Source organism: Bufo bufo, chromosome 5 (genome assembly GCF_905171765.1).
Source record: "Bufo bufo chromosome 5, aBufBuf1.1, whole genome shotgun sequence".
Lineage (NCBI taxonomy): Eukaryota > Metazoa > Chordata > Amphibia > Anura > Bufonidae > Bufo > Bufo bufo.
In genome coordinates, this window is record NC_053393.1 from 27,852,489 (window position 1) to 27,877,136 (window position 24,648).

The following is a 24,648-nucleotide window of genomic DNA, read 5'->3' on the forward strand; positions in this document are numbered from 1 at the left end:
ATCCGAGCGGCCCAGCTCCTCATCACTAAGAAGTTGGACCATTGTGAAATTAATTGCGGAACTCAACAGGAGAGGGATCCAACACCCTGATTCCGCCCGGAAAGCAGAATTATATAGACTGCTCATGGCTGAACCAGCAGCCCCGGACTTGGAGCAAGTCTCCATGTCCACTTTGCAAGTGTCTCTGACACAGTTACATGCCATGATGAACACCATTGCCTCCTCAGTCTCGGACGTGCAGTCCAGACTCCTGGCCGTCGAGTCCCACCAGGGGCTGGCATCCGACCGTTCCGCTTCACCTTTGCCTGTAGCCTCCACTTCAGGGCTCGTTCCCCCAGGTAGGGTCCTTTGCGCACCTGAGGTAGCTCCATCGCACTTCATCCCCAGCAACATCAAAAAGGATATTTTAGAGGGCAAGGACGTCAATCTGGCGTCCATCCTGATAGCTACCCACGACACGGTAGAGAGCAAAACCATAGCTTGCGGCGACATGTCCATCGTCCTCAAAGCTAGGGATCCCCGTCTAAACAAGAAATTAACCATCACAGAGTTCGTCCTCGCGTTGAGTTTATTCAGGGATGTCATCTGCTCTGTCCATCCTGAGAGGCGGGAGAAGTTAGACACGTACCTTTTCAGGGTCACGGACTTGGGCCACAAGTACGGTGGGCAGGCATTCTACGATTATCATCGCTCTTTTTCAGCCAAAGCCGCCGCCGCACTGGTCCAGTTCCAGCATATCACAAACTGGGCTGCAATGGACATGGAGCTATTTTGCTGGCACTTTGCAGGGCTCAAGGCCCCGGCATGTGCCTCTTGCCAATCAATTGCCCACTCCGCAGATTGGTGCCCCAATGCAGGTCCCTCCACGTCCCAGGGCAGATCCCTTCCCAGCAGCTCCGGGTCCCTTCAGCGGTCTGGCCCAGCCACGGACAAACTAGGGCGGGCGATAGTTTTCCTGGGCAACAGCCAGGTTTGTAATAATTTCAATCAAAATGCTTGTTATTACAACAAATGTAGGGCCCTTCACGTTTGTGCAGTCTGTTTCAGGGCTCACCCCCAGATGGCATGTCCTCAAAGGTCCAGGCCATCCTGACTAAGCGGGGTCAATGTGGTTCTGCTAGAATCCCTGCTGCAGAATCATTATAACCCACAGTTCGTGCAGTTCCTGGTCTCCGGGTTCACCACAGTTTTCCACACACGCCTGGTAGCTCTCCCACAAGCTTCTTGGGAGGGGCCCAATCTGCTGTCGGCAACCAGGGATCCCGAGCCGGTGGGGACTCTGATCAGGTCAGAATTAGAGAAGGGGTTCCTCATCGGCCCCTTTTCCTTCGTGCCATTTGATCTTTGGAGGATAAACCCCATTGGTATTGTGTCCAAGCAGTTTACCAATAAAAAACGTCTCATTTATGACTTGTCTGCGCCTCATGGCTCCAGCACACCCAGTCTGAACTCCTTAGTGCCCTCCGAGGAGTTTTCCATGAGTTACGCCACCATAGATGAGGCCATCCAGCTGATTCTTCAGGTCGGGTCGGGGGGCATGGTTGGCCAAAGCGGACATCGCCGATGCCTTTAAATTGCTGCCCATTCATCCACAGCTTTGGAGGTTCTATGGCATCAGGTGGCAAGACCAGTATTTCTTTGCCAATCGCCTAACGTTCGGGTCCAAGAGCAGCCCCTGGCTGTTCGACCAGTTCGCCCAGGCATTGCATTGGATCCTGGTCAACCACTTCCCTCTGGTCATCCATTACTTGGATGACTTTCTTCTAATCGAAAGCCCAGACTGCCAGCCGAGCAAGCTTCAGGCTCTGCTTTAACTGTTTGCCCAACTCAATGTCCCAGTGGCACCCTCAAAAACAGAAGGCCCCGCGACGGTAATCACCTTCCTGGGCATAATCCTGGACACAGGGAAGATGGAGGCCAGGTTGCCAGCTGAGAAGTTAGCAAAGATCAAGGAGGCCATCTCAAAGGCAGCAGGTAGCAGGACGTGCGCCAAGGTTGAGTTGCAGTCCCTGCTAGGCATGCTCAATTTTGCCACCAGAGTCATGCCCCAGGGCAGGGCCTTCATGTCCAGACTCCTTCAGCTACTCCCCTCAGCCCCCGAGCAAGACAGCCTCATCACTCTGGAATTTCAAGCCATGGCCGATCTGGCCATGTGGAAGGACTTCATGGCCTCTTGGAATGGAGTCTCTTTGTTCGTACCTCAGCTGGGACCAGCATCCACCTTGGTTTTTTCGGACGCCGCCGCCTCCGGAGGTTTCGCGGCGATCTGTGGAAACCAGTGGTTTGCGGGCCCCTGGCCAGCGGAGGTGTCATCAGCCAGAGCCGCGTTAAAATCGTCCCCCTTGTTGGAATTCTATCCAATTGTAGCGGCGGCCCAGGTTTGGGACAGCCTGTGGGCCAACTCTTCCGTGGCATTCGTCACTGACAATCAGACAGTGGTGGACATAATCACCAAGGGCAGATCACAGTCACCCCAGATCATGTCTTTTGTCCGCAGGCTGGTCTGGCTTTCGCTGGAATACAACTTCCATGTGGCATGCAGGCACATTCAAGGAGTTCATAATGTGGCCGCAGACGCCTTGTCCCGCTTTAATTTTAAAACTTTCTTTCAGGTCATGCCAGAGGCAGACCGTGTGGGGCTACCTCCTCCGATGTATCAAAATCTGGTGATGGATTAAACCTTTTCATTGATTCAGCAAAGTCTTTGATGCAGAAGTCTTTATCTTATAACACTGCCAGGAACTACAGGACCGCCTGGAACACCTTCAACAGGTTCATGGGCCTACATCCGAGACAAGACACTGACAAGACCACTTACATCACAGCTTTCATAGCCTACTGTCATATTGATCTCAAACTATCCTTTAATACCATTAAATTGTATTTGGCCGGAGTCCAACATTTCTCCATGTTGGAAGACCCCGAAAGTAGGTCGGTTTTTCTGTCCCAAGCAGTCAGGGCAACACTCAGGGGTGTTCAGAAAAGTGGTCACACAGCCATCCCGAGCAGGCAGCCTGTGTCAGGGGAATTATTTAGAAAGCTTTCAACCTCCCTAGATGGTCTTCCTTTTGGGCTCCTTTCCAGCACGGTCATCAAGGCTGCAATGTACCTTAGTTTCTACGGGTTCTTAAGACCCGGGGAATTCACCCGCAGTTTAGCCAGGTCCAAGGGTTTAACCAGGGGTCAGCTGTTATGGCACGACGACCATTTCTCCTTACACCTCCTCACTTCCAAAATCACGCAAGTGGGTCCACCAGTGGAGGTGAAGTTCTACCAGTCTGCCAACGCTTTGTGCCCGGTCCAGGTACTCAGGAGTTTGCTGGCAGCTCTGGGGGATGCCTCCCCGGACAGCATGTTGCTCCCGTTCCAGGCCTTGGCCCTCACGACCACGCAGTTCATCTCGCACGTTCGCACCCTGTCATCGGGCTTGGGTTTCGACCCCAAGGCCATTTCGGGGCACTCCTTCCGTATTGGAGCAGCATCCGCGGCTTCAAAGCATAACGTCCCTTGCCTCGTCATCCGTAAAATGGGTCGCTGGCGCTCCTCTTGCTTCACACGCTACATACCGAACCCTCAAGCCGAAATATCCCAGACGTTTCACAGTTTGGTATTGTAATTGGCTCGCTGCAATAAAGGTTTTTCTCTCCCTACTCGTGTGTGTTTTTGCCCACTTTTAGTCCTACCCACGGCATGGCTAAGGGCACCCCTCCAGCCATATTAGTTAGGCAGGTAGTTTCTCTCTGTTAGGTCCCGGCACTTCGTGGCTCCAGCTCTCTGCCGTAGCCATGACCACATATAATTTAAGGCTGACATGTCAGCCTGCATTTGTGGGAGCGGCGTAGGCGCGCTTAAAAGGAGGCACGCCCTCTCCTCATTTGCGTGCGTTTTCGGTGCCCCACCCTCCCTCCCCTTTTTCTTTTCATACTCCTCAGAGTATGCCCCCTTTTAGGCCTTCCCACGCACCCCTCCAGCCATATTAGTTAGGCAGGTAGTTTCTCTCTGTTAGGTCCCGGCACTTCGTGGCGCCAGCTTTCTGCCGTAGCCATGACCACAAGTTACATAAGACATCTTCACAACAAGTGGCTACTTTTGTGCTAAACAAGGAGGAAGAAATTGTAAGCTTTCTCTAAGGTTATAGGTTAAAATAATATGGAAATAAGACATTTCAATAATTTCTCTTTTTTTTTATAATTTTTTTATTTAATTTTTTTCAACAGTGGTTTAAAGTCTACTTTGGAAAAGTGAGACCAAAGTTGCTACACAAACACTCGCCAAAGGAAAGATTCTTCCTATCGACCTCTGGAAAAGAGATCTATAATGTTTCCAATGACATCTTGCGGTACCACAAGAAGTAAGATTCAAAAAAGTCACTTATCTATTTCGAGGACTAAATATAGTGCCATAACTTATGTGTTTACCATCTCCTTTTTAATCCTAGATTCAAACTTCCCAACATCTCTAGCCAGCTTGTCAGCAGGGTTTGTGAAACCTGGACCATTCCTAATTATTCTGGCTCAGAAAACAATATGTGCAGCCATGGACTATATTTTATACACTACATTTTATAAAAGATACACACAGTGTTTTAATGTTGTTTATGTCTTATATGCTTTCTAAGATTGCATATTAATGGTCATTTAAGTTTTATTGCAGAGAAAAAAACACCCTCATTGCCAGCGATGTCAACGAGGTCCTGGAGGCTTCTATAGTCCGGCCATGGGCTATATTTTACACACTACATTTTATACAAATGCACACAGTGTTTTATTGTTGTTCATGGACTACCTCCTATCCTGGGAACCCATCTGTTTAGGAAGTGCATGAAGCATAGCAGCGATGATGAGATCAAGACAACCCTGACATAGGCCAAAATAAAGTTGGTTAATGATGTATCAAGGTGCTTGCTATGAGGATCGCTGAGCTGTTATGAGACAAAAATGCACAGAAAACATCATTGGGTTCCTAAGGAAAGGCAGATTCTCCATCTTTATCTATATTTATTTACTAGCAGAAGGACCCGGCTTCACACAGGTATATTTCATCTATTTCATGTAATGTTTCTGTGTGTCGTTAAAAGATATTGACAGTATCCCCCATAACAGTGACCTCTACAGCACCAAGCCCCACTGTCTGATGAGCTGTGTATCTAATCCTATCCTGTGTGATACTGTCTGATGAGCTGTGTATCTAATCCTATCCTGTGTGATACTGTCTGATGAGCTGTGTATCTAATCCTATCCTGTGTGATACTGACTGATGAGCTGTGTATCTAATCCTATCTTGTGTGATACTGTCTGATGAGCTGTGTATCTAATCCTATGCTGTGTGATACTGTCTGCTGAGCTGTGCATCTAATCCTGTCCTGTGTGATACTGTCTGCTGAGCTGTGTATCTAATCCTATCATGTGTGATACTGTCTGCTGAGCTGTGTATCTAATCCTATCCTGTGTGATACTGACTGCTGAGCTAAGTATCTAATCCTATCCTGTGTGATACTGACTGCTGAGCTGTGTATCTAATGCTATCCTGTGTGATACTGTCTGCTGAGCTGTGTATCTAATCCTGTCCTGTGTGATACTGTCTGTTGAGCTGTGTATCTAATCCTGTCCTGTGTGATACTGTCTGCTGAGCTGTGTATCTAATCCTATCATGTGTGATACTGTCTGCTGAGCTGTGTATCTAATCCTATCCTGTGTGATACTGACTCCTGAGCTGTGTATCTAATCCTGTCCTGTGTGATACTGTCTCCTGAGCTGTGTATCTAATCCTGTCCTGTGTGATACTGCCTGCTGAGCTGTGTATCTAATCCTATCCTGTGTGATACTGTCTGCTGAGCTGTGTATCTAATCCTATCCTGTGTGATACTGTCTGCTGAGCTGTGTATCTAATCCTATCCTGTGTGATACTGTCTGATGAGCTATGTATCTAATCCTATATTGTGTGATACTGTCTGCTGAGCTGTGTATCTAATCCTATCCTGTGTGATACTTTCTGCTGAGCTGTGTATCTAATCCTATCCTGTGTGATACTGTCTGCTGAGCTGTGCATCTAATCCTGTCCTGTGTGATACTGTCTGCTGAGCTATGTATCTAATCCTATCCTGTGTGATACTGTCTGCTGAGCTATGTATCTAATCCTATCCTGTGTGATACTGTCTGCTGAGCTGTGTATCTAATCCTATCCTGTGTGATACTGTCTGCTGAGCTGTGTATCTAATCCTATCCTGTGTGATACTGTCTGCTGAGCTGTGTATCTAATCCTGTCCTGTGTTATACTGTCTCCTGAGCTGTGTATCTAATCCTATTCTGTGTGATACAGTCTGCTGAGTTATGTATCTAATCCTATCCTGTGTGATACTGTCTGCTGAGCTGTGTATCTAATCCTATCCTGTGTGATACTGTCTGCTGAGCTGTGTATCTAATCCTATCCTGTGTGATAATGTCTGCTGAGCTGTGTATCTAATCCTATCCTGTGTGATACTGTCTGCTGAGCTGTGCATCTAATCCTGTCCTGTGTGATACTGTCTGCTGAGCTATGTATCTAATCCTATCCTGTGTGATACTGTCTGCTGAGCTATGTATCTAATCCTATCCTGTGTGATACTGTCTGCTGAGCTGTGTATCTAATCCTATCCTGTGTGATACTGTCTGCTGAGCTGTGTATCTAATCCTATCCTGTGTGATACTGTCTGCTGAGCTGTGTATCTAATCCTGTCCTGTGTTATACTGTCTCCTGAGCTGTGTATCTAATCCTATTCTGTGTGATACAGTCTGCTGAGTTATGTATCTAATCCTATCCTGTGTGATACTGTCTGCTGAGCTGTGTATCTAATCCTATCCTGTGTGATACTGTCTGCTGAGCTGTGTATCTAATCCTATCCTGTGTGATAATGTCTGCTGAGCTATGTATCTAATCATATCCAATGTAGAGTTGAGCGAACACCTGGATGTTCGGGTTGGAGAAGTTCGGCCGAACTTCCCGGAAATGTTCGGGTTCGGGATCCGAACCCGACCCGAACTTTGTCCCGAACCCGAACCCCATTGAAGTTAATGGGGACCCGAACTTTTGGGCACTAAAAAGGCTGTAAAACAGCCCAGGAAAGAGCTAGAGGGCTGCAAAAGGCAGCAACATGTAGGTAAATCCCCTGCAAACAAATGTGGATAGGGAAATGAATTAAAATTAAAATAAAAAAAATAAAAATGAACCAATATCAATTGGACAGAGGTCCCATAGCAGAGAATCTGGCTTCACGTCAGCAGAGAATCAGTCTCTTCATGCCATAGCAAAGAATCTGGCTTCATGTCAGCGCAGAATCAGTCTTCATGTCATAGCAGAGAATCAGGCTTCACGTCACCCACCACTGGAACAGGCCACTGTCACATATTTAGGCCCCGGCACCCAGACAGAGGAGAGCGGTCCCGTAACAGAGAATCTGGCCTTATGTCAGCGCAGAATCAGTCTTCATGTCATAGCAGAGAATCAAGCTTCACGTCACCCACCACTGGAACAGGCCACTGTCACACATTTAGGCCCCGGCACCCAGACAGAGGAGAGAGGTCCTGTAACAGAGAATCTGGCCTTATGTCAGCACAGAATCTGTCTTCATGTTATAGCAGAGAATCAGGCATCACGACACCCACCACTGGAACAGGCCACTGTCACACATTTAGGCCCAGGCACCCAGGCAGAGGAGAGAGGTCCCGTAACAGAGAATCTGGCCTTATGTCAGCACAGAATCTGTCTTAATGTCATAGCAGAGAATCAGGCTTCACGTCACCCACCACTGGAACAGGCCACTGTCACACATTTAGGCCCAGGCACCCAGGCAGAGGAGAGAGGTCCCGTAACAGAGAATCTGGCCTTATGTCAGCGCAGAATCTGTATTCATGTCATAGCAGAGAATCAGGCTTCAAGTCACCCACCACTGGAACAGGACACTGTCACACATTTAGGCCCAGGCACCCAGGCAGAGGAGAGAGGTCCCGTAACAGAGAATCTGGCCTTATGTCAGCGCAGAATCTGTATTCATGTCATAGCAGAGAATCAGGCTTCACGTCACCCACCACTGGAACAGGCCACTGTCACACATTTAGGCCCCGGCACCCAGACAGAGGAGAGCGGTCCCGTAACAGAGAATCTGGCCTTATGTCAGCGCAGAATCTGTATTCATGTCATAGCAGAGAATCAGGCTTCACGTCAACCACCACTGGAACAGGCCACTGTCACACATTTAGGCCCAGGCACCCAGGCAGAGGAGAGAGGTCCCGTAACAGAGAATCTGGCCTTATGTCAGCGCAGAATCTGTATTCATGTCATAGCAGAGAATCAGGCTTCACGTCACCCACCACTGGAACAGGACACTGTCACACATTTAGGCCCAGGCACCCAGGCAGAGGAGAGAGGTCCCGTAACAGAGAATCTGGCCTTATGTCAGCGCAGAATCTGTATTCATGTCATAGCAGAGAATCAGGCTTCACGTCACCCACCACTGGAACAGGCCACTGTCACACATTTAGGCCCCGGCACCCAGACAGAGGAGAGCGGTCCCGTAACAGAGAATCTGGCCTTATGTCAGCGCAGAATCTGTCTTCATGTCATAGCAGAGAATCAGGCTTCACGTCAACCACCACTGGAACAGGCCACTGTCACACATTTAGGCCCAGGCACCCAGGCAGAGGAGAGAGGTCCCATAACAGAGAATCTGGCCTTATGTCAGCGCAGAATCTGTATTCATGTCATAGCAGAGAATCAGGCTTCACGTCACCCACCACTGGAAAAGGCCACTGTCACACATTTAGGCCCAGGCACCCAGGCAGAGGAGAGAGGTCGCGTAACAGAGAATCTGGCCTTATGTCAGCACAGAATCTGTCTTCATGTCATAGCAGAGAATCAGGCTTCACGTCACCCACCACTGGAACAGGCCACTGTCACACATTTAGGCCCAGGCACCCAGGCAGAGGAGAGAGGTCCCGTAACAGAGAATCTGGCCTTATGTCAGCGCAGAATCTGTATTCATGTCATAGCAGAGAATCAGGCTTCACGTCACCCACCACTGGAACAGGCCACTGTCACACATTTAGGCCCCGGCACCCAGGCAGAGGAGAGCGGTCCCTTAACAGAGAATCTGGCCTTATGTCAGCGCAGAATCTGTCTTCATGTCATAGCAGAGAATCAGGCTTCACGTCAACCACCACTGGAACAGGCCACTGTCACACATTTAGGCCCCGGCACCCAGGCAGAGGAGAGCGGTCCCGTAACAGAGAATCTGGCCTTATGTCAGCGCAGAATCTGTCTTCATGTCATAGCAGAGAATCAGGCTTCACGTCACCCACCACTGGAACAGGCCACTGTCACATATTTAGGCCCAGGCACCCAGGCAGAGGAGAGAGGTCGTGTAACAGAGAATCTGGCTTCATGTCAGCACAGAATAAGTCTTCATGTCATAGCAGAGAATCAGGCTTCACGTCACCCACCACTGGAACAGGCCACTGTCACACATTTAGGCCCCGGCACCCAGACAGAGGAGAGGTTCATTCAACTTTGGGTTGCCCCGCAATATAATGGTAAAATGAAATTAAAAATAGTATTGAATGAGGAAGAGCCCTGGAGTAGAATAACATATTGTTAAGGGGAGGTAGTTAATATCTAATCTGCACAAGGGATGGACAGGTCCTGTGGGATCCATGCCTGGTTCATTTTTATGAACGTCAGCTTGTCCACATTGGCTGTAGACAGGCGGCTGCGTTTGTCTGTAATGACGCCCCCTGCCGTGCTAAATACACGTTCAGACAAAACGCTGGCCGCCGGGCAGGCCAGCACCCCCAAGGCATAAAAGGCTAGCTCTGGCCACGTGGACAATTTGGAGACCCAGAAGTTGAATGGGGCCGAACCATCAGTCAGTACGTGGAGGGGTGTGCACAGGTACTGTTCCACCATGTTATTGAAATGTTGCCTCCTGCTAACACGTTCCGTATCAGGTGGTGGTGCAGTTAGCTGTGGCGTGGTGACAAAACTTTTCCACATCTCTGCCATGCTAACCCTGCCCTCAGAGGAGCTCGCCGTGACACAGCTGCGTTGGCGACCTCTTGCTCCTCCTCTGCCTTCGCCTTGGGCTTCCACTTTTTCCCCTGTGACATTTGGGAATGCTCTCAGTAGCGCGTCTACCAACGTGCGCTTGTACTCGCGCATCTTCCTATCACGCTCCAGTGTAGGAAGTAAGGTGTGCACATTGTCTTTGTACCGGGGATCCAGCAGGGTGGCAACCCAGTAGTCCGCACACGTTAAAATGTGGGCAACTCTGCTGTCGTTGCGCAGGCACTGCAGCATGTAGTCGCTCATGTGTGCCAGGCTGCCCAGAGGTAAGGACAAGCTGTCCTCTGTGGGAGGCGTATCGTCATCGTCCTGTGTTTCCCCCCAGCCACGCACCAGTGATCGGCCCGAGCTGCTTTGGGTGCCACCCCGCTGTGAACATGCTTCATCCTCATCCTCGTCCACCTCCTCCTCATCCTCGTCCTCCTCATCCTCCAGTAGTGGGCCCTGTCTGGCCAGATTTGTACCTGGCCTCTGGTGTTGCAAAAAACCTCCCTCTGAGTCACTTCGAAGAGACTGGCCTGAAAGTGCTAAAAATGACCCCTCTTCCTCCTCTTCCTCCTGGGCCACCTCCTCTTCCATCATCGCCCTAAGTGTTTTCTCAAGGAGACATAGAAGTGGTATTGTAACGCTGATAACGGCGTCATCGCCACTGGCCATGTTGGTGGAGTACTCGAAACAGCGCAACAGGGCACACAGGTCTCGCATGGAGGCCCAGTCATTGGTGGTGAAGTGGGTCTGATCCGCAGTGCGACTGACCCGTGCGTGCTGCAGCTGAAGCTCCACTTTGGCCTGCTGCTGCTCGCACAGTCTGTCCAGCATATGCAAGGTGGAGTTCCACCTGGTGGGCACGTCGAATATGAGGCGGTGAGCGGGAAGGCCGAAGTTACGCTGTAGCGCAGACAGGCGAGCAGCAGCAGGGTGTGAACGCCGGAAGCGCGAACAGACGGCCCGCACTTTATGCAGCAGCTCTGACATGTCGGGGTAGTTGCGAATGAACTTCTGCACCACCAAATTCAGCACATGCGCCAGGCAAGGGATGTGCGTCAAACCGGCTAGTCCCAGAGCTGCAACGAGATTTCGCCCATTATCGCACACCACCAGGCCGGGCTTGAGGCTCACCGGCAGCAACCACTCGTCGGTCTGTTGTTCTATACCCCGCCACAACTCCTGTGCGGTGTGGGGCCTGTCCCCCAAACATATGAGTTTCAGAATGGCCTGCTGACGTTTACCCCGTGCTGTGCTGAAGTTGGTGGTGAAGGTGTGTGGCTGACTGGATGAGCAGGTGGAAGAAGAGGAGGAAGAAGCTGAGTAGGAGGAGGAGGAGGAGACAGGAGGCAAAGAATGTTGCCCTGCGATCCTTGGCGGCGGAAGGACGTGCGCCAAATAGCTCTCCGCCTGGGGCCCAGCCGCCACTACATTTACCCAGTGTGCAGTTAGGGAGATATAGCGTCCCTGGCCGTGCTTACTGGTCCACGTATCTGTGGTTAGGTGGACCTTGCCACAGATGGCGTTGCGCAGTGCACACTTGATTTTATCGGACACTTGTTTGTGCAGGGAAGGCACGGCTCTCTTAGAGAAGTAGTGGCGGCTGGGAACAACATACTGTGGGACAGCAAGTGACATGAGCTGTTTGAAGCGTTGTGTGTCCACCAGCCTAAATGACAGCATTTCATAGGCCAGTAGTTTAGAAATGCTGGCATTCAGGGCCAGGGATCGAGGGTGGCTAGGTGAGAATTTACGCTTTCTCTCAAATGTTTGTGAGATGGAGAGCTGAACGCTGCCGTGTGACATGGTTGAGATGCTTGGTGACGCAGGTGGTGGTGTTGGTGGTACATCCCATGTTTGCTGGGCGGCAGGTGCCAACGTTCCTCCAGAGGCGGAGGAAGAGGCCGAGGCGGCGGCAGCAGCAGCAGAAGAGGCCGAGGCGGCAGCAGCAGAAGATGTAGCAGGGGAGCCTGAGTGACTTCCTTGTTTTTAAGGTGTTTACTCCACTGAAGTTCATGCTTTGCATGCAGGTGCCTGGTCATGCAGGTTGTGCTAAGGTTCAGAACGTTAATGCCTCGCTTCAGGCTCTGATGGCACAGCGTGCAAACCACTCGGGTCTTGTCGTCAGCACATTGTTTGAACTCCAGGGAACTCCTTGAAGCTGCCTTTGGGGTGCTCGGTCCCAGATGGCGGCGGTAAGTAGCAGGCGGAGTCTCTTGGCGGCGGGTGTTCTGATTTTGCCCACTGCTCCCTCTTTTGCTACGCTGTTGGCTCGGTCTCACCACTGCCTCTTCCTCCGAACTGTGAAAGTCAGTGGCACGACCTTCATTCCATGTGGGGTCTAGGACCTCATCGTCCCCTGCATCGTCTTCGACCCAGTCTTGATCCCTGACCTCCTGTTCAGTCTGCACACTGCAGAAAGACGCAGCAGTTAGCACCTATGTTTCGTCATCATCAGAGACGTGCTGAGGTGGTATTCCCATGTCCTTATCAGGAAACATAAGTGGCTGTGCATTCTATCTCTTCCACCCCTGGGGAAGGGCTAGGTGGATGCCCTTGGGAAACCCTGCCAGCAGAGTCTTCAAACAGCATAAGAGACTGCTGCATAACTTGAGGCTCAGACAGTTTCCCTGATATGCATGGGGGTGATGTGACAGACCGATGGGCTTGGTTTTCATGCGCCATCTGTGCGCTTTCTGCAGAAGACTGGGTGGGAGATAATGTGAACGTGCTGGATCCACTGTCGGCCACCCAATTGACTAATGCCTGTACCTGCTCAGGCCTTACCATCCTTAGAACGGCATTGGGCCCCACCAAATATCGCTGTAAATTCTGCTGGCTACTGGGACCTGAGGTAGTTGGTTCACTAGGACGTGTGGCTGTGGCAGAACGGCCACGTCCTCTCCCAGCACCAGAGGGTCCACTAACACCACCACGACCATGTCCACGTCCGCGTCCGCGTCCCTTATTAGATGTTTTCCTCATTGTTCCCGTTCACCACAATTTTGAGAATGGCAAATTTGGGAATGCTTTTTCAACCCAGAACAAAAAGTCTGCTTTTACGGTCACTACAGATAACTTGACCAGCTAAAACTGTGCAGATTTGGTTGAATAGAGATGTGAGACCTGTTTTTTTTTGCGCTGTGTGACAGTTATAGCTTTAATCACAGAATGACACTTCTATCAGCACGCTAGCGTGTGTCTTAGGTTTTTCTGAATGATACTATCAATAACTTCAATGTAAGATTTTCTTTTTGGGATAGATTTCAAGTAGGCCTGAAATACCACAAACTAGTTATTTTCAGAATGGCAAATTTGGGAATGCTTTTTCAACCCAGAACAAAAAGTCTGCTTTGACGGTCACTACAAATAACTTGACCAGCTAAAACTGTGCAGATTTGGTTGAATAGAGATGTGAGACCTGTTTTTTTTTTGCGCTGTGTGACAGTTATAGGTTTAATCACAGAATGACACTTCTATCAGCACGCTAGCGTGTGTCTTAGGTTTTTCTGAATCACACTATCAATACCTTCAATGTAAGATTTTCTTTTTGGGATAGATTTCAAGTAGGCCTCAAATACCACAAACTAGTTATTTTCAGAATGGCAAATTTGGGAATGCTTTTTCAACCCAGAACAAAAAGTCTGCTTTGACGGTCACTACAAATAACTTGACCAGCTAAAACTGTGCAGATTTGGTGTGCAGAAATGTCAGGTCTATTTTTTAGGCGCTGGGTGACAGGCTCAACTTGCCCCTGATGTAATATATGGCCAAAAAATAACCACACTGTTGATGGTTAAATGCACTTGGGTGACACAGGCTCAGCCTGCAGCTGATTTAGTATATGGCCAAAAAATAACCAGACTGTTGATGGTTAAATGCACTTCGGTGACACAGGCTCAGCCTGCAGCTGATGTAGGATATAGCACAAAATAACCACACTATCGATGGTTAAATACACTTGGTGATAGCTCGTGCTGGCGCACCACAAGTCACAAAATGGCCGCCGATCACCCCAGAAAAAAAGTGATCTAAAAACGCTCTGGGCAGCCTCAAAAAAGTGAGCAAGTCGATATTAGCACTTCAATGATCCACAGCTGCAGATCGATCACAGAATGAAGTCTTTTGGAGGAGTTAATCTGCCTAATCTCGCCCTAACGTCGCAGCTGCAACCTCTCCCTATGCTTGAATCAGCAGAGTGACGTGCAGCGCTACGTGACCCAAGCTTATATAGAGGCTGGGTCACATGGTGCACTGGCCAATCACAGCCATGCCAATAGTAGGCAAGGCTGTGATGGCCTCTTGGGCCAAGTAGTATGACGCTTGTTGATTGGCTGCTTTGCAGCCTTTCAAAAAGCGCCAAGAAAGCGCCGAACACCGAACCCGAACCCGGACTTTTACGAAAATGTTCGGGTTCGGGTCCGTGTCACGGACACCCCAACATTCGGTACGAACCCGAACTATACAGTTCGGGTTCGCTCATCCCTAATCCTATGTGATACTTCCTGCTGAGCTGTGTATCTAATCCTATCCTGTGTGATACTGTCTGCTGAGCTGTGTATCTAATCCTTTCCTGTGTGATACTGTCTGCTGAGCTGTGTATCTAATCCTATCCTGTGTGATACTGTCTGCTGAGCTGTGTATCTAATCCTATCCTGTGTGATACTGTCTGCTGAGCTATGTATCTAATCATATCCTATGTGATACTGTCTGCTGAGCTGTGTATCTAATCCTATCCTGTGTGATACTGTCTGCTGAGCTGTGTATCTAATCCTATTCTGTGTGATACTGTCTGCTGAGCTGTGTATCTAATCCTATCCTGTGTGATACTGTCTGCTGAGCTATGTATCTAATCATATCCTATGTGATACTTCCTGCTGAGCTGTGTATCTAATCCTATCCTGTGTGATACTGTCTGCTGAGCTGTGTATCTAATCCTATCCTGTGTGATACTTCCTGCTGAGCTGTGTATCTAATCCTATCCTGTGTGATACTGTCTGCTGAGCTGTGTATCTAATCCTGTCCTGTGTGATACTTTCTGCTGAGCTGTGTATCTAATCCTATCCTGTGTGATACTTCCTGCTGAGCTGTGTATCTAATCCTATCCTGTGTGATACTGTCTGCTGAGCTGTGTATCTAATACTTATATGTCATATGACTGAATATTTAAGGACTTGAGAACTGCTAAAACCTATGAACCTGGAGTAGGATCTGTAAGCTTCTATTGGCTGATAAGGGACATGTGACCTTGTGCATGGCAGTTGGGGGCTTGTATAGACTAATGCAGCTCATAGATATCTCAGGAGTCAGGAACGGTGCGTCCTAGAGAGCTGAGACCCGGCCTGGACACCTGATGTACCTGTGTGCCAAATTACGTGATTGTAAATGTGACGGTGCGGATTCCTTTAGCGGACATACACACACACACATACACTCAGCTTTATATATTAGATTTATTATGTTACTATAGGTTACTCTTTGTAAAGGTTACTCTAGGCTACTTTTTAGCATCTGCATCAAAACTTCTAGAATACAAAGGAATAACACATTCCATAGCTTTGGCATCAGACAATTTGCATAGCAATAGACGACCTTAGCTACAAACTTAATTTAATTAGTGACACTGGAGCCAGTTTTGACACCTTGGCTCCACAAACTACATGAAATGTACAATTAGTATTGCAACCTATATGTTTATATGCACTGCCTGTCCAAAAATAAATTCGCCACCAAAAAAAAAGGTCACACACTCTAATATTTTGTTGGACCGCCTTTAGCTTTGATTACGGCACGCATTCGCTGTGGCATTCTTTCGAGAAGCTTCTGCAATGTCACAAGATTTATTTCCATCCAGTGTTGCATTATTTTTTTACCAAGATCTTGCATTGATGATGGTGGAGTCTGACCGCTGCGCAAAGCCTTCTCCAGCACATCCCAAAGATTCTTAATGGAGTTAAGTTCTGGACACTGTGGTGGCCAATCCATGTGTTAAAATGATGTCTCATGCTCCCTGAACTACTCTTTCACAATTTGAGCCCGATGAATCCTGGCTTTGTCATCTTGGAATATGACTGTGCCATCAGGGAAGAACAAACACAATGATGGAATAACTTGGTCATTCAGTATGTTCAGGTAGTCGCTGACCTCATTCTTGGAGCACATACTGTTGGTAAACCTAGACCTGACCAACTGCAGCAACCCCAGACCATAGCACTGCCCGCACCGGCTTGTACAGTAGGCACTAGGCATGATGGGTGCATAACTTCTTCTGCCTCTCTTCTTACCCTGATGCGTCCATCACTCTGGAACAGGGTAAATCTTGACTCATCAGATCACATGACCTTCTTCCATTGCTCCAGAGTCCAATCTTTATGCTCCCTAGCAAATTGAAGCCACTTTAAGTGCTGATAATTTTAAAAAAGCTTTGACTTATCCAGGCCATTCTGAGAATATTTTTTCGTCACATATTGTACTTCATGACACTGGTAAAATGAAGTAAAAAAAAATCATTTTTATTTCTAAAAAAATACCAAATATACCAAAAATTTGTAAAGAATTGCAAATTTCAAAGTTTCAATTTCTCTACTTCTATAATACATTGTAATACCTCCAAAAATAGTTATTACTTTACATTCCCCATATGTCTACTTCATGTTTGGATCATTTTGGGATGCTGGACTGGACCTGATGCACCCCTAGAGTAGAAACTCCAAAAAAGTGGCCCCATTTTAGAAACTACGGGATAGGGTGGCAGTATTGTTGGTACTAGTTTAGGGTACATATGATTTTTGGTTGCTCTATATTACACTTTTTGTGAGGCAAGATAACAAGAAATAGTTTTTTGGCACCGTTTTTATTTTTTGTTATTTGCAACATTCATCTGACAGGTTAGATCATGTAATATTTTTATAGACCAGGTTGTCTCGGATGCGGCGATACCTAATATGTATACTTTTTTTATTTATGCAAGTTTTAAACAACGATTTCTTTTTTGAAGCAAAAAAAAAATCATGTTTTAGTGTTTCCATAGTCTGAGAGCCATCATTTTTTCAGTTTTTGGGCGATTACCTTGGGTAGGGTATGATTTTTGTGGAATGAGATGACAGTTTTGTTGACATTATTTTGGGGTGCGTGTGACTTTTTGATCGCTTGCTATTACACTTTTTGTGATGTAAGGTGACAAAAAATGGTTTATTTAGTACAGTTATTATTTTGCATTTTTTACAGTGTTCATCTGAGGGGTTAGGTCATGTGATATTTTTATAGAGCCGGTCGATATGGACGTGGCGATACCTAATATGTATTCCTTTTTTTTTATTTATGTAAGTTTTACACAATGATTTCATTTTTGAAGCAAAAAAAAATCATGTTTTAGTGTTTCCATAGTCTGAAAGCCATAATTTTTTCAGTTTTTTGGCGATTACCTTGGGTAGGGGATGATTTTTGCGGGATGAGATGACAGTTTTATTAGCACTATTTTGGGGTGCGTGTGACTTTTTGATGGCTTGATATTACACTTTTTGTGATGTAAGGTGACAAAAAATGTGATATCATGTGATATTTTTATAGAGCCGGTCGATACAGATGCGGCGATACCTAATATGTATACTTTTTTTTTATTTATAAAAGTTTTACACAATAACAGCTTTTTTAAAACAAAAAAAATGATGTTTTAGTGTTTCCATATTCTGAGCCATAGTTTTTTTATTTTTTGAACGATTGTCTCAGGTAGGGGCTAATTTTTTGCGGGAAGAGGTGATGGTTAGATTGGTACTATTTTGGTGGGCAAACGCCCTTTCGATCGCTTGCTGTTGTACTTTTTGTGATGTAAGGTGACAAATTTTTTTTTATTTAGCACAGTTTTTATTTTTTACGGTGTTCCACTGAGGGGTTAGATCATGTGATATTTTTATAAAGCCGGTCGTTACGGACGTGGCGATACCAAATATGTTTACTTTTTCTTCCCCTTATTTTTGACCAATTTTTTTGAACTTCATTTTGGTAAAATGAAGTTTTTTTTTTATTTTTACTTGAAACTTTTAATTTTTTGGGGGGAAAACTATATTTTTTTCACTTTTTTTTTCACTTTTTTTTTGTCCCACTTTGGGACTTGAACTTTTGGTCTAATACTTTACAATGCATTCCAATACTTCTGTATTGGAATGCATTGGCTGTAAGAGTAATACTGTGTGTATTACTCATACAGCTTCCGGCCTGTGAGATCCAGGGGGCTGGATCTCACAGGCTCGTCACCGGAAGGCAGCGTGATGCCTCAGGAAGGCATTGCGCTGCCTTCCATGCCATCGGGTCCCCCCACAGCCCCATGGGGACCCGATGGCACCACCGCAACAGGTAAAAGCTGGAAAACGCAGGTCTGAATTGATCGTCACGGGACCCCCCCGCGCATTTAGCCGAGGTGCCTGATCAATGATTTGAGCAGGCACCAGGTTCCCGCCGGGCAGCGGTGATCGTAACTATACTTGACTTATCGGTACGTCATGGGTCCTTAAGGGGTTAAGTGATTGCCAATCATGATCATTCAGCATTTTTTTCCTGCCACATTTCTTCCTCGGATACGATGGGTCCCCACTATCCTTCCAGTTTTTAATAATGCGTTGGACAGTTCTTAACCCAATTTTAGTCGTTTCTGCAATCTCCTTAGATGTTTTCTCTGCTTGATGCCAATGATTTGACCCTTCTCAAACAGACTAACATCTTTTCCACGAACACGAGATGTGTCTTTCGACATGGTTGTTTAAGAAATGAGAAGCAACTCATCGCACCAGTTGGGGTTAAATAGCTTGTTGCCAGCTGAAAGATAATCGCCCATGCAGTAATTACCCAATAGGAGGCTCAGAACTATTTGCTTCGTTAAATTCAGGTAGCGACTTTTTTTTGGACAGGCAGTGTATGAATACAGATTGCATTGCTTGTATATAGAGAAATATTAAATGCATCTAATTTTGCTCAATATTATTATATGCTTCTCAGTTTTTGGTACCAGGGATTGACAACGTCATTGAATATACCCCCGCAATGTTGTTTGCCTTTAGATATAACAAAGCCATCCTTTTTAAGTGTTTCAAAGCTGTCCAAGGTGGATACTTAAATTGAAATACACAACTAGAAATAATTTATTATAACATACCATTATAACAATGTTTTAACAATGTCTGAAGATCCAAGGAGACATATTCAACTCCATTGAAGAAAGTGGACTACAGCCAGCCATGGATACTGTGACGAATACCACACCTTGTGCCCGCTTGACGTCACCTACGTCAAGCTCACGAGATGCGGTATGGTCACAAGTTACCAAAAACGTGACGTTACGCCCTCCAGAGGAGCAGGTAAGATCAGCTTGGTACAGTTTACACATACACCTCCTGTCCATGTGGGCACAGAGAGGCAACAAGCTGAGAGAGCCTTTTCACTGCCGCAGTGAAAACAGCGCTGTCTCAGCCCGGGTATCTGCCACCAGCTCTCATTTGATATAAGCCCGGTCCGCTAACGGGAATATATAGGGTGAGAAACCAACCCGCGGTAGCTTATAACTAGGCCAAAACACGGACATGGGGATTCGTGATCGAGATACAAGACAGCACAAGATTAAATTATATATTTAATTGCCGTAAGGGCACACTAGATAACACAATATACACAGAGAATATATACAGTGGTCTGAGGTTACAGATACAGGTTATATGAGTATAACAGGGTTAATCAGAGTAAAAGTCAGTTACTGGGTAGATAAAAGTTCCTTTGGGTCATAAGGGTGGAATAATCCTTGGCTGCAGTCACATAGGGGCAGTGAGGTCAGCTGGTTCCTGGTCTCTCCAAAAACATTGGCACGATGTGACCCCCTTTAGAAATGACCCTTGCCCTCTGGCTTGCATGGGCTCATGACCTGTAGCCGGCCGCTCCCCTCCCCACCTATGGATAGGGTCCACCCCTCCTTCTCTGGTGCTGGGAGCAAATGACCCATAAAACCCCTTAGGGCTCATATCCCTAAACCAGAATGTTGCAGGAAGATGGTTCCAAGCCCAATTGATCCGCCTGGGTTCCGGCTACAACTGGAGACCAAACATGGTACCGGTATTTGGTTTCTGTGTGGAGATATGGATATCTCCTTTCCCTGGCATGTCCCATCAAACAAAGCCCATTTTTTTGATTGATTGAAACGTCTTTATTACAATCAGTCGTCATACATACATACTTTAGTACTGTGACGCAGCACAGGCCACGAATCAGTACATAATAAATTACTTACAATCGTCTTTGCGAGCATGGCATTGTTATGTAAAGCACGGGCTAACCTACACTATACATTGCAATGAATGCTACACTAGCATACCTATTCAATCACAAAACCTTCCAACAAAGCATTTAGACAGTGATGAGGGAAGGGGAGGTGGGAAGGAGGGAGTAGGGAGGGGGGATCACATGCCCTTAGCTTTATTGAGAAGACAAATACAAACGGGGGAGAGGGGGAAGGAGAGGGGTTTAGTCCTCTTCTTCTTCGTCGACGTCCAAGATGTTGTAGTCCTGCAGCATACTATGGATAAGTCTGCGGCAGTCTAGGACGGACTTGTTCTCCCTCCTGAGAACGAGCCGGTTCCTAGCAAACCAAAAACAGTTCATAAGGCGCCAGGCCTCCTGGATGGCTCCAACAATATGAATCCCAGGAAATAGTCCGTACAGCACCGAAGTGCATTGCAGGCTGTTCCTGGGCACAGAGTCTTTGAGTTCGTTTTCCAGGGCGTCCAACAGGCGCTGTGCAAAGCGGCACTCCCAAAACAGGTGGTAAGATGTTTCCTCCACGAAAGGGCATCTGGGGCAGTACCGGGTTTTGCACAGGTTATGGGCATGCATGAATGACCGGATTGGCAGTCCGCCCTGAATGGCCATCCATGACAAGTCCTTAAGCCCGTTGGTCAACCTGTTTGACGACACATTAGTCCAAACTGTCTCTACTGTGTCGTCCTGGATCCCTGTAATTGACTCAACCACGTCCTTTGCTCTGATGAGTTTGTGGATAGTTTTTGGCTTCCACAAGTCGGGTTTGAGGCCCTCCAGCTGGTGTTCCCTCACAAACCTGACAACGTCCCTGTAGAACCAGGGAGCGTGCCAGTTGTAAGGGATGGAGCTGTCCCACTTCTCCCAGCCCAGACCCCTCCAGAGGGGCAGGAGGAAAAAGCGAGACATAGCCTTGCCCGCAGAGCCGTTGGCAGTTCTCAGAGTCCGGCGAACGCTGTCACAAACAAAGGCGATCTGCAATAAAGTGGGCAGGTCCGGTATGCCCTTTCCGCCTTTGCGGGGCTCTTTGTACATGATAGCTCGCTTCACTCTGTCCATCTTAGATCCCCAGATGAAGCGGAACACTGTTCTGGTGATGGCCCTGGAAACGGTGGCAAGAGGGGGCCATGCCTGTGCGGTGTATTGTATCACAGGCAAAACTTCATTTCGCAGGACGAGTGCTTTGCCTTCAATCGTGAGGTGTCTAAGGCTCCACAGTCCGATTCTTTGGTTGACTTTGGCCAAGCGTTCTTCCCAAGACTTGAGGGCTGCGCCTTCCCTCCCGAACCAGACTCCCAGAATTTTGATGAAGCCCAATTTGATGGTAAATGGGAAGGGGGCAGAAGAGGCCAGTTGCCAGTCCCCGAAGAGCATGGCTTCTGACTTGCCGCAGTGGACTTGGCCCCTGAAGCTTGTCCGAACTCCTCGCAGGTCTGGACGAGTGCAGTCACCGAACGCCGATCAGCGCAGAAGACGGTCACATCATCCATGTACAGCGAGCACTTGACCTCGTAGTGTCCAGGTCCTGGTCCGGTGTTCCCTCTGATCTCTCCATTCTGCCGGACAGACTCCGCGAAGGATTCTATAAAACAAACAAAAAGGAGAGGTGAAAGAGGATAGGCTTGTCTGACCCCGGAGCGAACTGAGAATGGGTCAGTCTTCCAGCCGTTCACCAACACCGTGCTGCAAATGTCAAAGTACATCAGGTCAACAAACGAACAGAACCTCCTACCCAGCCTGCGCAAAGCCCTGCCTATGAACGCATGGGACACTCGGTCAAAGGCCTTCTCCTAGTCCAGGCTGGTAAGGTATCCTTGATCCTGGCAAGGGCTGATACCTCCTGCTGGGGGGTTTTCCTACAGGATTCAGCTTGCCTCCAAACTGGCTGATTGAGGTGTGACCTTCTCCACGTGGGGCCTCCTTGAGGACTGGACCCCTGGGGCTTTCTTCCTTGCCAGCTGACAATCAGATGGGGGTGGGAACTTATTTTGCATGTACACTGATGAACATGCCAAAAGGTGAATCGAATGACAATCAGGGCTGCCAGTAAATATTAATCCATATTCCTCACAGATACATTTTACACATATAGGTATGTGTGGACTACCTCCTCTCCTGGGGACCCATCTGTTTAGGAAGTGCATGAAGCATAGCAGCGATGATGAGATCAAGACAAGCCTGACATAGGCCAAAATAAAGTTGGTTAATGATGTATAAAGGTGCTTGCTATGAGGATCGCTGAGCTGTTATGAGACAAAAATGCACAGAAAACATGATTGGGTTCCTAAGGAAAGGCAGATTCTTCATCTTTATTTATATTTATTTACTAGCAGAAGGACCCGGCTTCACACAGGTATATTTCATCTATTTCATGTAATGTTTCTGTGTGTCGTTAAAATATATTGACAATATCCCCCATAACAGTGACCTCTACAGCACCAAGCCCACTGTCTGATGAGCTGTGTATCTAATCCTATCCTATGTGATACTGTCTGATGAGCTGTGTATCTAATCCTGTCCTATGTGATACTGTCTGCTGAGCTGTGTATCTAATCCTATCCTGTGTGATACTGTCTGCTGAGCTGTGTATCTAATCTTATCTTGTGTGATACTGTCCTCTTAGGGTGTATCTAAACCTATCTTGTGTGATACTGTCTGCTGAGTTATGTATCTAATCCTATCCTGTGTGATACTGTCTGCTGAGCTATGTATCTAATCCTATCCTGTGTGATACTGTCTGATGAGCTGTGTATCTAATCCTATCCTTTGTGATACTGTCTGCTGAGCTGTGTATCTAATCCTGTCCTGTGTGATACTGTCTGCTGAGCTGTGTATCTAATCCTATCCTGTGTGATACTGTCTGCTGAGCTGTGTATCTAATCCTATCCTGTGTGATACTGTCTGCTGAACTATATATCTAATCCTATCCTGTGTGATACTTTCTGCTGAGCTGTGTATCTAATTCTATCCTGTGTGATACTGTCTGCTGAGCTGTGTATCTAATCCTATCCTGTGTGATACTGTCTGCTGAGCTGTGTATCTAATCTTATCGTGTGTGATACTGTCTGCTGAGCTGTGTATCTAATCTTATCTTGTGTGATACTTTCTGCTGAGCTTAGTATCTAATCCTATCCTCTGTGATACTGTCTGCTGAGCTGTGTATCTAATCTTATCTTGTGTGATACTTTCTGCTGAGCTATGTATCTAATCCTATCCTGTGTGATACTGTCTGCTGAGCTGTGTATCTAATCCTATCTTGTGTGATACTTTCTGCTGAGCTATGTATCTAATCCTATCATGTGTGATACTGTCTGCTGAGCTGTGTATCTAATCCTATCCTGTGTGATTCTGTCTGCTGAGCTGTGTATCTAATCCTATCCTGTGTGATACTGTCTGCTGAGCTATGTATCTAATATCCTATCCTGTGTGATACTGTCTGCTGAGCTGTGTATCTAATCATATCATGTGTGATACTGTCTGCTGAGCTATGTATCTAATCCTATCCTGTGTGATACTGTCTGCTGAGCTGTGTATCTAATCCTGTCCTGTGTGATACTTCCTGCTGAGCTGTGTATCTAATACTGATATGTCATATGACTGAATATTTAAGGACCTGCGAACTGCTAACTCTAGGCTACTTTTTAGCATTTGCATCAAAACTTCTAGAATACAAAGGAATAACACATTCCATAGCTTTGGCTTCAGACAATTTGCATAGCAATAGACGACCTTAGCAACCAAACTTAATTTAATTAGTGACACTGGAGCCAGTTTTGACACCTTGGCACCACAAACTACATGAAATGTACAATTAGTATTGCAACCTAGATTTTTCTATATGAATACAGCTTGCATTGCTTGGATATAGAGTAATATTAAATGCATCTTATTTTGCACAGTATTATTATCTGCTTCTTAGTTTTAGGTACCAGGGATTGACAACGTCGTTGAATATACCTCCGCAATGTCGCATTCTTTAGATACGGCAAAGCCATCCTTTTTAAGTGTTTCAAAGCTGTCCAAGGTGGATACCTAAATTGAAATACACAAAAAGAAATAATTTATTATAACTTACCAAATTCTTCATTTATATCTATATTTGTTTTTATTTTAGGTTACTTTTTAGTATAGTTTACTCTCTCTCTCTCTCTCTTTATATATATATAGAGAGAGATTTTTTTTTTTTTTTAGGTTAAGTTTATTTGTAGGCGTTAGCCCCTCCTACTCATTGCAAATTTTCACACCTTGAAATGCTGGATTGTTCCTATTGGTCAC